The 17,904-nt window shown below is 38.3% G+C and overlaps 1 non-coding gene across 1 annotated transcript; it reads right to left on the bottom strand.

The window, feature by feature from the left end:
- Window positions 1-17,462: 17,462 nt before the first annotated feature.
- On the bottom strand, window positions 17,463-17,593 carry LOC143667850 (small nucleolar RNA SNORA33). The gene has a single exon (XR_013168160.1). It is a non-coding gene; the product is annotated as a small nucleolar RNA SNORA33 (small nucleolar RNA).
- Window positions 17,594-17,904: the final 311 nt, after the last annotated feature.

Raw genomic sequence — 17,904 nt, 5'->3', positions numbered from 1 at the left:
CCTCCCAAGTGGGACATTATATCCAGGGATGAAAGTCTCCCTGGCAGAGTCAGAGATGACCTCCAGGGATGAGTCTGGCCCTGGCACTGTGGGATCAACAATGCCATCCTGACCAAATGGGGGAAAAGAAGTGCAACAAATAAGGTATCAGTGGCTGAGAGAGTTCAAACAGAGTTGAGAGGCTAATCAGGAGGTCACTCTTATTCAAGCTCCTATCATAACTACTTTGCTATTATCATAACTTGCCAAATTCCAACCAAAACCATTCCTGCCAATCCTAAAGAATACCTAGGGCATTACATAAGATTCTACAAAGGTTCCATGCACTAGGGTAACTTTCCAGAAACCTACAACCTCCAGATGGGTCCCTGGACCAGATAAGTCCTGAAATGCAAAGGGGCCAGCTTTCCAGATCATCAACTAGTTCCATTCCGTTATCCCATATTATTGACATTCCTTTCCAACATGAAAAAGTTAAAATGGGCATAGCCCAAATATCCCTAAAGAGTGGGAGAAAGATCAAAGGTGATGGCAGAATTATACAAAGAAGGTTGGATTTAACAAATGAATGAGTGCTAAATCAACATATTGATATTTCTTTTAGTCTCCAGTACCTTAGCGCAGCTAAAAATAAATTCCTAAAATTGTGGAGTTGTAACCCATACAGAACTCTGAAATCTGTTCTACAATTAATTGTTGCAATGTACTTTGAAATTTATTGCTTTTTTGTATATATGTTATTTTTCACAAAAAGAAAGAAAAAAAAGAGAAGGAAGAGTATAATAGAGAAGATGGGATTTAACCAATGAGTATGACTGCTGAATCAATATATTAATATTTCTTTTGGTCTCTATTCTAGTTTGCTAGCTGCTGGAATGCAATATACTAGAAATGGAATGGCTTTTAAAAAGGTGAATTTGATAAGTTGCTAGCTCACAGTTGCAAGGCTATGTAAATGTCCAAATTAAGGCAAGGCTATAAAAATGTCCAAATTAAGGCACCCTTGGCTCAAGAAGGCTGATGATGTTCAGGATTTCTCTCTTAGCTGGAAAGGCACATGGTGATGTCTGCTAGCTTTCTCTCCAGACTACTTCAGTGGCTTCCCTGGGGCTCTGTCTGTTCTGTTGGCTCTGTCTGTTCTGGTGGCTCTACCGCTTTTGCCAAAATGGTTCTCTCTTAAAGGGCTCCAGTAAGCAACCCCACCTTGAATGGGTGGAGACACATCTCCATGGAAACCATCTAACCAAAAGTTACCACCCACACTGGGTGGGTCACATCTCCATGGAAACAATAAAAAAAGATTCCACCCAGCATATTAAATGAGGATTAAAGGACATGATTTTCTGGGGTACATAATAGCTTCAAACCAGCACACCCACTGAATTCACTTATTTAAGGTACTTTTTTTTCAGTTGATTTTCTTCATTTCATGGACTAGATCCGTGATTTGTTTTTTAAATTTCTGCTTACTTGTTCAGATTTTCTATTTCTTCTTGAGTCAGTTTTGGTAGTTTATGTGTTTGTGCAAATTTGTCCATATTATCTAGGTTATCTAATTTGTTTGCACACAATTGCTCATAGTATTCTTTTATAATTGTTTTTATTTCTGTAAAATTGGTAGTAATGTCCCCACTTCCTTTCTGATATTAGTAATTTGAAACTTCTGTTTTGTTTTTTTCCCTAGACTCATGAAAGTTTCATTAGCTCGTCTTTTCAATAAACCAATTTTCGGTTTCACTGATATTTTCTATTGTTTTTCTGGTCTCTATGTTGTTTATCTCCACTTTAATCTTTATTATTTCTTTTCTTTGCTAGCTTTGGTTTGCTTTTCTTTTTCTAGTTTCTTTAGGGAACCAAATTAAGCTCGTGAGGAACTTTTTGCCTGTGTAATTCTTTGGTCTTGGGGTTGAGCTGGTTGAAACATCAGACTAGACACTGCAGAAGAAAAGATTATGAATTTAAATACATATTAATAAAAATCATCCAAAATGAAACATAGGAAGAATAAAGGCTGAAAACAAAACAAATCAAAACATACACACCAGAGCATCAGTGAGCTGTAGAACAACTTCAGATGGCCCCCCCAGGGTCACTTCACTGGCAAGAAATAAATACCTCGGTAACAACTTTGGAAGCTAGAACCCTAACCCTAATGCATTCAAACCCTAACTCTACCCCTAACCCTAAAGTATTCAAAAGTTTTTAGGAAAAGTATTTCCAACCTATGTAATTCTATACATAGTCAAGTTATAATTACAAATTATTCTAGAATAAAAGATATTTTCTGTAATCCAGGGTCATATGCAAGTGACAGAAAATCTAAAACAATAGTTACAATTTTTTTTCTCTCACATAAAATCCATATCACTGGAGTTACTCTGTTCTATGAAACCCTCATCACCTTAGGTTCATTCCAGCCCTCTCTCTTCCATACGCAGCATGTGGCTCTCATCCTCATAGTCCAGAATGGTGGAATCTGAGTACCAAACAGCAGATGCAGAAGGAATGATGGAGAAGGAGGAAAGAGCATTTGCTAGCTCTCTCTTCAGGAACTTCCTCAGAAGCTGCCGCGGAATACTTCTGCTTACATCCCATTTGTAAGACTTTAGTCACATGGCCACAGGCAGCTTCAGGGACTGCTGGGAAATAGAGAAAGACAGACTTATTTTGGATGGCCTTGTACTCAGCTTATTACGGAAGAACAGAAAGCCAACACTGGTGAGATAAGTAATAGTTTCACCACATGGTCTTGAAAACTTCCTGACACTTTTTTTTTCAGGAAGCTATCGGTGGAGTTCACCATTGAAGTGAAGGGGTAAAGCAAGGAAGAGGAAGAGTTAGAGTCCATGAACCAGGGTATCCAATAAAAAAGAGATGAAGGGAATCCCTAGGGTGATGATGACAGGAAATCCCAGGATGACAGCTGAGCTGCAGACCTGGAAGGCAGTCAGTCCAGGATGGAGAAGGTCAGAAGGTTCTAGGAGAAATTTCTTCAAGGAAGTGAAACTAACAGAAGACCTAAATAATTTATCTTCAGCTGGCAGATGCAGCAATATACCTTCCCAGGATAGTACACGCCATATGTTTGAATGAATTGAGAAAACATTTATATATCAGAGGTACAATTAGGAATAAATACCTAGAAAACTAGGTGAACAAAAAGGTAAGACAGTGATCAATTCCATGGAAAACAAAAAGAAAAGTAATAACATTATAATATACGAATAGCATTGACATAATTATAAAATTGTAAAGTCTAAATATCATTCTACCTAAAATTACAAACATATATTCAGAGGACAGTGGGATGGGAGGGGTATACATGTGATTGGGAAGTGAAACAGAGCTAAACCTCATGTCCACAGTGGTAAGTCAATAGGTAATGACTAAACCTGAATGACCAAAACTGAAAATAGAATCATATTATTAAGAAATATGGAGTGTAGATACCGAATACCCAAAGAATCAGTTTCTAGAATTGGGAAAGTGCTTGCTTCTGAAGAGTTAGAAGTGGTAGAGAGTTAGAAAGGGGTCTGCTGTCTTTTCTAATAAAGCTTTGGAAGTATTTAGCTCTTTAAATTATGTGCATGTCAAACTTTATTTAAAATAAAACATAAACTGAGAAAAAGATAAGTTAATCAGATTCCCTTTTCAGGCTTTTCAGGTGAGAAATGTGGAATCAGGTGAAGGAGACAAACATCAAAAGGAGTAGGAGACAGTACCTAAGCCAAGTTAACAATTTGGGATAAAGGGAAAATTTACAAATTCTTACTGGGGAGTATGTGGAGACTTCCTAGACCCAGAATTTCTTTGAATTTCAGTCTACATGAAGCCTGACCCCACTGTGGTCCCAGATCTAGCAGATTTGGGCTCTCTCATTTATGTATTTCCCCTCACTTGATCATTGAGTGATTTTTTGTTTCTTGCAGTGAAAAAAGCCCTGTGAAAATAGAGGCAAGTTCTGCTTCCAATATTCCTCATTCGTTGAAAGATGTAGCAACCTGTCCCTTATCCCCAGCCCATCCCTTCCCTTTGGAGGAAATATTCCATTATCCTTTATTCCAATGATCTCCTAAGAAATTCACCAATAAAGCCAGTCCTGGTATTTCTACAAGTTGGAGCTCACACCCCTTATTCATTCATGTTTCACCAAGACATCAAGAATGCTTGCTACTTCCTAATCTCCAAGGCAAATCAGCACCGTGGCATCAATGTAGAAAATTAGAGTGACATCTTGTGGGGGGATAAATTATTGTGACCAACCATCTGTGTCTGCAGTAAACTGAGGGGTTTCCTGGAATGCATGACCTTTAGCAGTAAAACTGAAACAGTACAGGTAAACCTGGAAGGTGGTTCCCTAGGTATACTGCTCCACCTGCCAGGTGGAGGTAAATAGCTTTTGATGGTGTGGGTGGAGAGAAGCAGAAAAAGATGCATTTTATCAAACCAAAGACTGCCTATCAAATGCCCACCTAATTAAGCTTGAAGTATCCTCCCATTGATTTTCAGGTCCTGGCAACCTTTGGCATCAACCGTCCCGGAGAACTGAAGGATGTAGGGGGCTTCCTCAAGGGTTTCCATCTTCTTCCTCAAGGAGCTCTGGGTCTATAAACTGACTCAGGGATGGTGACTGCCAGACGGACTGGCTGGCTTGGGCTACATCTTTGTTCCTTAAACTAAGCAATTATTTTGCCATACAACTGAAGCAGAACCCAGGTTTGCCATTCTGTTCTGTTCCTGTTAACACCTCCAGCAGAGGCCAAAACCTCAGCTCAGTGTGTTAGGCCATTTCTTGTACCGAAATTGCTACACATTTCTTGGCTTCTTCTTCTTCTTTTTTTGTTTTTGTGGCCACAGCAAGGGGTGATATTCAAAATATTTTGCAGCTGGTTACCACATGGGCCACCAGCCAATTAGAACAGACTCTGACTTGAGCACTAAATCATTCGGGAGGACAACAGCAGGGCTGGGGTTAACCCTTTAGGTGCAGGATGAGAGGGAGGTCTGGTGCCTGGAGGCAGGGATATGGGGGCGGGGCACTAGAGAGACTCTAAGCAGCAATTTACCAACTCTTGGCAAAGTATTTTAACAATCAGAATGTCTTGTCAGCCTGGCCTCCCAGGGCAGTGATCCACCCATGTAGCTTTTTAACAAATCCCTCCTCTTGGGTCTGACCACCCACTTTCCTTCTTTCCCGGTGTTTTCAGTAATCTCATTTTGGTTAACCAACCTCCTTCCATGTTCCCAGCTGGGACAAATCTCTTCCTCTCTGTCTCTCTCTGCCATTCTCTGTCTTTGTCTCTCTCTCTCATCCCCACTCTGATATAGGGTCTGTGCTAATTAGTCATTCATCAATGGTGAGTATCTGGGTCCTGAAGAAGGATATAGTATTAGACTATTGAACTGTTATCACTGGGGCTTGGGGGTGGGAAAGGGTAGTAGTTAGCGGCTCATGAGTAGATAAAGTCATTCCCTTCTCCTCCAGTCTTAGTATTTATTTCTCTATGATGTGCCACGAGCCATTAGACCTTTCAGTGTCAGCAAAAGAAAGAGGTATAATAACCAAACGGTGTGCAGGAAGAGAAGGAAAATGGGGTGGAGAGGGAGGGAGAGAGGATGGAAGGAAGGGAGAAAGAAGGAAATAAAGTAATATTTTATATTCCCTGATTTTGTATCTACAGGATTCAAGTCCACATAGTCACATAGTCAATCCTTACAACTCTCTAGAAAATTCCTGCGATTCATTTTGCCTCTAATTCCTCTCTTGCTTGCTAGAATTTTTGCACATCCTCCTTCCTTGGTTTCATTGTATTTCCAAACTGCAGCGACCAGATGTTCCTCATTATGAGGTGAATCATCGCATTTGCTTGGCAATGGGGAATGCAGTGGAAATTACTTGGAGGAGCCCAGGCGACCAGGGAGTCCACCCCCCCTCAAGAGGTTTCTATTCCAACTGCCAGGATTTCAGGCTTTGATCGTCAAAAGTTGAATTTTAACCATAGAAGCCCAACACAGTTGGGGATTTAGCAAATTCTATAATTTGGCAATGCACAGTATCATGCTTTAAATAAAATATTTGACAGAAAGTTTTTATCGTAGCATTTGAAAATATATGAAAGAATATCTATCATACAGGTTGTTGATGATGTGTAATAGTGAGCGAATGCTGCTAAACCCACTTCTTGACTTAAGAAGGAGAACGCAATCAGCATTCATTTTGGAGTTGGAATTTTCAGTGGTTTCCAACCACTTGCTAATAGTTAAGGATGTGTGGCTGCAACTATTGTTATCTGATTCCATCCAGGTCCCTTGAGACTAAAAATTGTTCACCCAACGCTGTTGCTATGAAAAATGTCCATCCAATCTGACAGTCTTTGATTCCTTATTTCTTTAGAATGTCTCTCTGATGTACATTAACATCAACTAGGGAAACATAGAACCAAAATATAAAAATCAATTATATTTCTATATGCTAGCAATGAATAATCTGAAGGATATGTTCAGAGAACTATTCTGTTTACAATAGCATCAAGAGGGATAAAATACTTAGAAATAAATTTTAGCAAAAGGTGCAAGACTTGTACACTGAAAACTACAAAACATATTGAAAGAAATCAAAGAAGAGTGAAATAAATAGAAAGACATCTTATACTGATGGATCAGAATATTTAATATTATTAAGATGGAAATATTCCCCAAACTGACCTAAAAATTGAAGGCAATCTTATCAAAATCTTAGCTGGCTTCTTAGTAGAAATTGACAAACTGATTCTAAAATTCATATGAAAATTCAAGGGACCCAGAAGAGCCAAAAAGATCTTTAAAAAGTAGAACAAAGTTGGAGGACTCACACTTCCCGATTTCAAAACCTACTACAAAGCTGTAGTAATCAAGACAGCGGTACTGGCATAAGGAGAGACATACTGATGTCTGGAATAAACTTGAGAATCCAGAAATAAACCCTTTTATATATGGTCAATTGGTTTTTGACAAGGGTGCAAAGACAACTAAATGGAGCAAGAATAGTCTCTTCAACAAATGGTAATGGGACAGCTGGATATCCATGTGCAAAAGAATGATTAAACCCCTGCCCACACCATACGCAAAAATACACTCCGAATGGATCAAAGTCCTGAAAGTAAGAGCTAAAACTATAAAACTCTTAGAAGAAAATATAAGTGAAAATATTTGTGATCTTGGATTAGGTAATGGTTTTCAGATATGACACTGGAAAATAGATAATTTGGACTTCATCAAAATTAAAAATTTTATTATGCTTCAAAGGACACTATCAATAAAGTAAAAAGACAAGTCACAGAATGAGAGAAAATTATTGCAATTCATATATCTGATAAAAGACTTGTATCTAGAATATATAAAGGATATTACAACCCAACAACAAAAAGACGAAAAGCCCAATTAAAAATAGGCAAAGGTTGTGAAGTAATTAATACTACTGTAATGTACACTTAAAATGGTTAAAATGTCATATTTTGTTATATATATTTATCACAATAAATATTTTTATTGATATATATTATATATTCACGTACCATGTAATCATCCAAAGTGTACAATTAGTAGTTTGCAATATCATCATATAACTGTGCATTTATCATCACAATAGACTTTTGTGTGTGTGTGAAAAATAACATACATAAAGAAAAAAAACAATAAATTTCAAAGCGCATTGCAACAATTAGTTATAGAACAGATTTCGGAGTTTGGTATGGGTTACAATTCCACAATTTTAGGTTTTTACTTCTAGCTACTTTACGATACTAAAGACTAAAAGAAATGTCAATATAATAATTCAGCAGTCATACTCCTTTGCTCTCTGTATAACTCCACCATCACCGTTGATCTTTCTCCTACCCTTTAGGAGATATTTGGACTATGCCCATTCTAACTTTCTCATGTTGGAAGGGGCTATTGATAATATGGGATAGAGGAATGGAACTAATTGATGTTGTTGAGAGTCCTGCATTTCAGGACTTATCTGTTCCAGGGGCCCATCTGGAGGTTGTAGGTTTTTGGAAAGCTACGCTAGCGCACGGAACCTTTGTAGAATCCTATATAACGCTCTAGGTGTTCTTTCGGATTGGCAGGAATGGTTTTAGTTGGGGGTTGGCAAGCTATGATAGGTAGCAATGTCTAACCGAACGGTAGCCTTGATTCTCGAAGATGATTGTATGACTATGTAGCTTTTTAAAATTAATTTTTAAATTTTTGAAAAATATATAACAACAAACAAATGCAAACATTCTTAACTTATGATCATTCCATTCTACATATATAATCAGTAGTTCACAATGTCATCACACAGTTGCACATTCATCATCGTGATCATTTCTTAGAACATTTACATCAATTCAGAAAAAGCAATAAAAAGACAACAGAAAAAAAAAAATCATACATACCATACCCCTTACCCCTCCCTTTCATTGATCACTAGCAAAATAAATATTTTTAATGAGCAAAAAATGGAATATAGAATGAAAGCTTTATATCAACATTAAATTTCTTGAACCTGATAACTACACTTAAGGTGATTATATAAATGAACATCCTTGTTCCTAGGAAATATACATGTAAGTATTGTGTGTTCAAGGAGTATAATGTTTTCAACTTGCTCTCCAATGTTCAGAAAATAGATGGATAGGTCAATAGGCGGATAGTTATAAAATAGATAATAGGGGCAGGCAATGGTGGCTCAGTGGCAGAGTTCTTGCCTGCCATGCCGGAGACCCAGGTTCAATTCCTGGAGCCTGCCCATGCAAAAAAAAAAAAAAAAAAAATTGAATGTTAAGTTAAAGGTGGCAAAATGTTAAAATTGGTAGATCTGTGTATTGGGGGAACAGAGTTATATCTCTATATTGGGTTTCTACTATTTCTGAAAGTTAAATTTTTTTTCAAAATAAAAAGTTAAAGAATGAAATAAGGTATGTAAGATTACAATGAAAATAAGTTATATTGAAATAAATGTATCAAATTTTTAAAAAATGGGCAAAGGACCTGAACAGATATTTCTCTAAAAATGTATATATGAGTGATCATCATAAGCACATGAAAAGATGTTGAACGTCATTAGTTATCAGGCAAGATCAAATCAAAACTATGATGAGATATCACCTCACAACCATCAGGGTGGTTCTAATTAAAAAGATAGATCATTATAAGTGTTGGTGCGGATGGAAGGAAATTGGAACCCTCATATGCTGCAGGTGGAAATGTAAAATGGTGCAATGCTTTTAGAAAATGGTCTGCCAGTTCCTCAAAAAGTGAGAGCCCAGCAATTCCACTTCTAGGTATAAAAACTTGTACACTAATGTTCATAGCAGTATTATAAAAAAAAAAGTGGAAACAATCTAAATGTCCATCATGTGATGAGTGAATAAATAACATGTGATCTATCCATACAATGGAATTTTATTCAACAATACACGTAAGTGAAGTACTGATACATGCTGCAATACGAACCTTGAAAACATTAGAAGGAAAGAAGCGAAACACAAAAGATCCCATTTTGTATGATTCCATTTATATGAAATGTCCAGAACAGACAAATCTATAGCGACAGAGAGAAGAGTGGTGGTTGTCCAGGGCTGGGGGTGGGTGAGGGAGCTGGAGTGTGACAGCTAAAGGGTAAGGGATTTTGTTTGGGAGTGATGAAAATGTTCTCAAATTGATTGTGCTGATGATTGCCCAACACTGTGAATATACTAAAAACTATTGAATTATTTACTTAAAATAGGTGACTTGTATGATATGTGAATTACATCTCAAAAAGCTGTTTAAAAAATGTCCCAAGGCTGCTTTTTCTTTAGCACATGGGTGCAATAACGGAGAGGCATCCTGGCCTCAACAAGATGCCAACAGGGCGGGGTGCTGAATAAGACTGGAAGCAGGACTGGAAGTGCTCAGATCAATAGCCTGGGTACTTTGAGGCACATGGGGACTGAGAAGGGAAAGGTCTAGCAAGCCCCTCCCTTGCACTCCACGTTCAATTAGTTGCCAAGTCCTGTTGCCTCCTAACAGACCTCCTCCCTCTTGCTGGTCTCTCCCCCCATTCAATCCATTTTCTACATCACCACCAGGGTTTCCTTCCTAAAATTAGACCCAATAGTGGCCCTCTCTTTCTCAAAATCCCTCAAAGAATCTGAACCCATCTTATGTCACACAACCCTTCCCTCCTGCACACAGGCAGTTGCCCTGCACACACACAGACACACACAATGCACACACACCGTTCCCTCTAGCCTTAGGGATCTCCGTCTCTTCTTTGATCTGGCCACATTCTTCCTTTGCTGGCCCTGTTCCCTCAAGTTGGAATGTCCTTCTGCCTCCACAGCCATAAGAATGGTTGAAATAATTTCCATCCTTCAAGGTCGATTATAGCTTTAAAACCTTCATCTAACTGTTTTGTTTTGTTTTTTCATCCTACTCCTCACTCTCGGAGCACACAGCCTGGGAGCAGAGATAAATGAGACAATCAAGCTCTGAATTTCCATGTTGACCCTACCCTGGCTGGAGTGTATACAGCGTCCCAGAGAACCTAGTGGGGATGGTCAAATCTATTCAATCAGTTGAAAGGTTGGAAATTTCTCCCTCAATCTGACTTTCTGGTCTGAGGGCTTAAAGCTCTGAGAGAAGGCATTGATTCAATCCTAGTGGACACCTTTTTGCTAATCTGCTGTTTTCCTAAGAGCAGAGGGACTATGTTTTTACATTTTTGTGCCTACAGCACCTAATCGGGGTCCAGGGCAGGAGTGATGACAATAAATCCTTAGAGAAGCACTGAATGTATGAGAAGGGGCATCCAACTCACTTGGAGAGCCCCAAGTATTTCCTAGCGGAGGTGACACAAGAGTTGAATCTTGGGTAGGATGAGCCAGGGAGGTTGGGGAGAAGGTGCTCTAAGTACGGAAGGAGCAATGGCTGGAGGTGTGGGAAACCCGGTCCCCTTGAGGACTTGGACAGAGGTCAGCAGGTGCTGAAGCAAAGGTTCTGGAAGAGAAGGCAGAGATCAATCTGAAAAGAGCCAGATCACAAGGGCAGTGGAGGCTTTGTGGATGGGTTTGAACTTGATGCCAAAAGCAATGGGAAGCACTTTCTCTGATCATAACAGAATGACGGTGGAAATCAATAACAGGAGGGTTATTAAAAGGGTAAAAGAAGACAAGAATACGATATGGCATATAAAAGCAGTGGGGAGCTACTGGAGGATTTTATGAGAGGAAACTGGATGGGAGTGAGTGTCATTTTGGAGGATGCCTCGGTCTTAGAATTTCAACTTGATTTAGTTTTTTTTCAATTGTTTAATTTTTTTAAACACAACAACATACAAGCACGAACATTCTTACCGTATAATCACTCCATTCTTGGTATATAATAAAAAACTCACAATATCATCACCATGATCATTTCTTAGAACATTTGCATCAATTCAGAAAAAGAAATTAAAAACTCATACATACCAACCCCTTACCCCTCCCTCTCATTGACTGCTAGTATTTCCATCTACCCAATGTATTTTAGCCTTTGTTTCCTTTATTTTTTTCTATATCCCTTACCACTCCCTTTCATGGATCACTAGCATTTCAATCTACTAAATTTATTTTAACATTTGTTCTCCCATTATTTATTTATTTTTAATCCATATGTTTTACTCATCTGCCCATACCATAGATAAAAGGAGCATCAGACACAAGGTTTTCACAATCACACAGTCGCATTGTGAAATCTGTATCATTATGCAATCCTCTTCAAGAAACATGGCTACTGGAACACAGCTCTGCATTTTCAGTCACTTCCCTCCAACCTCTCCAATATACCTTAACTAAAAAGGTGATATCTATATAATGCGTAAGAATAACCTCCAGGCTAACCTCTCGACTCTGTTTGAAATCTCTCAGCCACTGACATTTTATTTTGTCTCATTTCTCTCTTCCCCCTTTCAGTAGAGAAGGTTTTCTCAATCCCTTGTTGCTGAGTCCCAGCTCATTCTAGGATTTCTGTCCCATGCTGCCAGGAAGGTTTATACCCGCAGGAGTCATGTCCCACATAGAGAGGGGGAGGGTGGTGAGTTTGCTTGTTGTGTTGGCTGAGAGAGAGAGGCCATATCTGAGTGATAAAAGAGGTTCTCTGGGGATGACTCTTATGCCTAATTTTTTTAATTAAATTTTAATTTAAAAAAAATATAACAACAAACTCAAACATTCTTAACAAATGGTCATTCCATTCTACATATATAATCAGTAATCCACAATATCATCACATAGTTGCATATTCACCATCATGATCATTTCATAGAACATTTGCATCAATTCAGAAAAAGAAATAAAAAGTCAGAAAAAAATTCATACATACCATACCCCTTACCCCTCCCTTTCATTTATCACTAGCATTTCTAGCTATTAAATTTATTTTACATTTGTTCCCCCTATTATTTATTGTTATGCCGTATGTTTCACTCATCTGTTGATAAGGTAGATAAAAGGAGCATCAGAAACAAGGTTTTCACAATCACACAGTCACATTGGGAAAGCTATATCATTACACAATCATCTTCAAGAAACATGGCTATTGGAACACAGCTCTACATTTTCAGGCAGTTCCCTCCAGCCTCCCCATTACATTTTGATATCTATTTCATGTGTAAGAATAACCTCCAGGATAACCTTCTCGACTCTTTTTGGAATCTCTCAACCATTGGCACTTTAATTAGTCTCATTTCGCTCTTCCCCCTCTTGGTTGAGAAGGTTTTCTCAGTCCCTTGGTGGTGAGTCCCAGTTCATTCTAGAATTTCTGTCCCATGTTGCCAAGAAGGTCCACACCCCTGGGAGCCATGCCCCACGTAGGGAGGGGGAGGAGGGCAGTGAGTTTGCTTGTCATGTTGGCTGGAGAGAGAGGCCACATCTGAGCAACAAAAGACATTCTCTTACGGGTCACTCTTAGGTCTTAGGCCTAATTTTAAGTAGGCTTAACTTATCCTTTGCGGGGATAAGTTTCATAATGAACAAACCCCAAGATTGAGAGCTCAGCCTATTGCTTTTGTTGTCCCCACTGCTTGTGAGAATATCAGGAATTCTCCACATGGGGAAGTTGAATTTTCCCCCTTTCTCATCATTCCCCCTAGGGGACTTTGCAAATACTTTTTTATTCACTGTTCAAATCACTCTTCCATTTAGTTTTGACAAATAGACAATATAGTCACATGATTCAAAAATCCGAAAGGTACAAAAAAGGTATTTTGCGAAAGACTGCTCTTCTTAGCCCCAATTTCCGGATTCCTCCCCTCCCTGGAGGAAACCAAGTTACCCGTTTCTTTGTGTCCTGTCTATCCTTCCAGAGATATTATAGTCATATGTACACATTGGAGCCCACTCATGCAACTTACAACTTGCTTGTTTCAGCTAATGGTATAGTTTTTAAATTTTCATTATTTTTAATCTATTTTTCTATCTAGCTAACTATTTTATCTTGGGTTTGTTCCATATCAGTCCTTGAAGAGCTTCCCCATTCTTTTTCATAGCTGTCTAGTATTCCATTGGATGGATGTTCCATAATGTATTGCATTTGGCACATGTCCAAGTGTATCTGTGGCTGATTTTAGAGCTCTCTTTTTTTAAAATTCAATCTTATTGAGATATATTTACATACAATATATTCACATTCATCATACAATGTATACAATCAGTGGCTCACAGTGTCATCATATAGTTGTGCATTCATCACCACAATAAATTTTTGAAATTTTCATTACTCCAAAAATAAAAATAAATAAAAATAAAAATAAAAAATAGCATCCAAAATATCCCAAACCCCTTACCCTCCCCCATTGTGTATTTGTTTTTGTCCTTATTTTCTTACATGTCTGCCCATACACTGGATATCGGGAGTATCAGTCACAAGGTTTTCACAATCACATGGTAATACCATAAAAGCCATATAATTTTACACTCATCATCACGAATCAAAGCTACTGGATTTCAGCTCAACAGTTTTAGGTGTTTCCTTTAGTATTCTGATACACTAGAAACTAAAAAGGAATATCTATGTAATGCAATAAGAGTAGCCTCCAGAATGACCTCTCAACTCTATTTGAAATCTCTTAACTACTGAAACTTTATTTTGTTTCATTTCTTTTCCCCCTTTTGGTCAAGAAGGCTTCCTCACCTCCATGATGCCATGGCCAGGCTCATCCCTGGGAGTCATGTCCCACCTAGTGGGGGAGGACAGTGAGTTTATTTGCAGAGTTGGCTTAGAGAGAGAGGCCACATCTGAACAACAAAAGAGATCTTTGCAGATGACTCTTATGCATAATTATAAGTAGACTTTGATTCTCCTTTGTAGGAACCAGTTTCATAAGAGCAAGCCCCAAGATCAAGGGCTTGGCTTATTAAATTGGTAGTCCCTAATGCTTATGAGAATATCAGGAATTTTGCAGGTGGGGAAGTTTAATATTCCCACATTCTCTACCAGTCCCTCAAGGCAACTTTGCAAATACTTTCTTATTTTCTGGATAAATTACTCTGGGATATACGGGGTATTACATTAACATTACAGATATAACAAGATCTCATTCCCTATTCAAGTTTCCAAGTAATAATGTCATTTGAATAAACTGACCATACAGGTTAAATTAGCTAGTATGCTACTGAAACTATAAATTTTGTACCAAATAAACATCTCTTTCTTTGGTCTCACACTGAAGTTGAAGTTTTAAAATACACTCAATGTCATCAGTTACCCTGTATTCTGATTTACCTTAGTCTAAACCAGATCAGCTTCATTCATATCTCTAATTGAAGTCTGATCTCTTTTTCAGGTCCTTTAACATTTCATGTATGGGGTAATGCTGACTTTGAGAGCAACAGAACTCTGAGTCTCAGATGTCACACAGATACCCAAAGTTCCAGGGAACTACCAGCTTATACACAAAAAGCTCAGCATCTCTGAATTTAGATAGAACAGTTAACACTCAGGAAAGATATGACTGCTGTAAGAGCTTACAATCCAGAAACCTTTACAATAAGTCTTATTGAACATTCTGTACTCCTTAATTGTGATTGCCCAATCTTTGCCCACGTTCTATCTCCTGATAACCTATGGTCTCCAATTCAAGCTTTGGAGTCTGCACATTAAAGTTAGTCCATATTAGTGAGGCCTTACAATATTTCTATTTTTGCTTCTGGCTTATTTCACGCAACATAGTGAAATAATGCAATCAAGTTTCATTCATCTAGTTGTATGTGTCACAGACTTTATTCCTTTTGCAGCCTCTCAATATTCCATTGTATGTATACACCAATTTGCCCTTCCTTCAACAGCCAATGGATGAACCCTTAGGCCATCTCCATCCATTGAAATTGTGGATATTGCCGCCATAAACACTAGTGTGCAAATGTCCATTTGTGATCCTGCTTTCATCCCTCCAAGTATACACCTAATAATGGGGTTAGCAGTATTATATGGCAACCCTATATTTAGCCTCCTGTGGAACTACCACACTGCCCTCCAGAGGGGCTGCACCATTCTACTTCCCTACCAACTGTGAATAGGTACATCTCTTTCTCCACATTTTTCCCAGCACTTTTATCTTTCTGTTTATTTTTTAAACAGTTTTAGTCTCACACCATGCAATCCATCCTAAGAAAGAAAAGAGATCTTTTTAATACCAACAAGTTTCACTGAACCCCATGAAGATAGGTTGTGCTGCCTGATTGAAAAATGCACAATGACAAAAGACTACTTTGAGAATACTTTTAGGTGACTTGGCATTTTATTAATTAACAGGTTATTTATATCAACTGGAACCATGAATAGGTATATGAGACATCATTGATTCAGTCCATAGGCAATGCTCGGCGTGCATATGGATCCAAACAACCCCTGCTCTAACTGGGTGTTTCCTCCATGGATCCCTGTCCCTGAACTACAGGATTTGGTGCCTGAATAGTTGTTGGGGGAAGAAGATCTGGGTATACAGAATGGGGTTTGGGTCTTGTACGTCCCTGCTTAGGATGATGAGCACAAAGGGAGCAGCAGGTGTGAGAAAAGGAAAGACTCACAATTTGGACATTGAGTTTCCTGTCTTTGAAATATGCATGTTGGATTTTAGGCTCTGCAGCATTACACTTAATATCTCATCTCAAGCCTAGAAATGTCCAAATTAAATCTGAGGAATTTGCTGAGAGAGTATTCAGGGCATTTAGAGAAGAGGTGAGGTAGCTTGGACCACAGCATCTGAGTTGTCTGAGTTCATTCTCAGGAGCCAGAGAAAGTCCAACTGGCCCAATTAGGGTGACTGAGTAAATAGCAGTTAAATAGCCACTGGTTACCTCCTCAGTGCCAGGCCCTGTGTCAGAGCCCTGCTGTGGGGATGTTCTCACAGTAGAAGAGGATACGAAACATGTGATTAAGTATGTATCGTATATTGGTTGTGGTGTTACTAAAATAAATTCTGGGATTCTCCTCCCTTTAGAAGGAAGAATCTCATTCTCCTCCCCTTGAATGCTTATTGGACTTAGGGACTTACTTCTAACAAATCAATTGTGATGGAAATGATGGTTTATGACTCCTGAGTTAGGTCTGAAAAGATCCAGTGCTTCCATATTGCTCTCTTTGGGACTGCCCATCCTGGGGGATGCCAGCCACCACGTCATGGAGACATTCAATGTGGAGAGGATGACATGGGGAGGAACTGAGGCCTCCTGCCAATAACTAGCAATGGTTTCAATTGTTGTTCTCTCTTTCATTCTTATCCTTAATCATATATATATGTATATATTATTGACACATAGTCACATTCCACAAATCATCAGTCTCAAGAGTACAGTTTAGTGGTTCCTAAGACATTCACAAAGCTATACACTCATCACAATCATCTCATTCCAGAACATTTTCATCATTCCGAAAAGAAACACTGCACCCGTTAGCAGTCATTCCCCATTCCCCCCTCCTCCTCATCCCTTAATAACTACTAATCCACTAGTAACAGCTACTAATTTCTCAATATGGGCATTCAATATCAATGCAATTGTACGAAACGTGTCTTTTTGTGTCTGTTTTCTTTCACATAAGATAATAGGCTCATCCCTGTTGTAGCCTGTATCAGAACTCCATTCCTTTTTATGACTGAATAATATTCAGTTGTCTAGATAGACCACATTTTTGTTTCTTTATACATCATTTGATGGACATTTGGGTCATTTCCACTTTTTCGCTATTAGGGATAGCTAAACAATTGTGTACATGTTTTTTCATGGACATATATTTCCAATTATCTCAGGTATATACCTAGGAATGGAATTGCTGGTCCTATTATAACTCTATGTTTAACTGTTTCTGAAACTGCCAGACTATTTTCCACAATATATATGTACCAAAACCCAGGATCGAAATTGTATATATATATATATATATATATATATTTCAAACAAATTTTTAATGACACAATGTATCGTAGCCATTTTCAGGGATCTTAATGACTTCGTTGTCCTTAAGTTTCGTAGCTTGGCTATTCTATTGCCAGCTTTCTCTCAAATTTCTGCAGAAGCACATTCAGGTAAGCAGAGTCATTGGTTGGCTGAAATCACATATATTTTTACACTGAGTTAATAAAAAAAATTTTTTTTTTAATCAAGGCCACTCACCTGCAAGAGAAAAAAAAAATCGGAGAGCATATCACTCAGAAGTAACACAATTTGAAATCCTGGGTAAATATAAAGGATTAGACACCCATGTTTATCTCCACTCCTTATTGCAATGCCAATAAAATGATAGTGAAAGAGAAATTCTTTCAAGATATAAATGCTCAAGGACAAAGTATACAGAAAGAAAAACAACAGCAAAATGTTTTGAAGTTGAAAAACAAACGGACTGTAATAACTGAGTTTCAGC

The sequence above is a fragment of the Tamandua tetradactyla genome, chromosome 23, assembly GCF_023851605.1.
Source record: "Tamandua tetradactyla isolate mTamTet1 chromosome 23, mTamTet1.pri, whole genome shotgun sequence".
NCBI lineage: Eukaryota > Metazoa > Chordata > Mammalia > Pilosa > Myrmecophagidae > Tamandua > Tamandua tetradactyla.
Note: the sequence above shows the minus strand (reverse complement) of the source record. Positions and strands in the feature narration are given on the sequence as shown.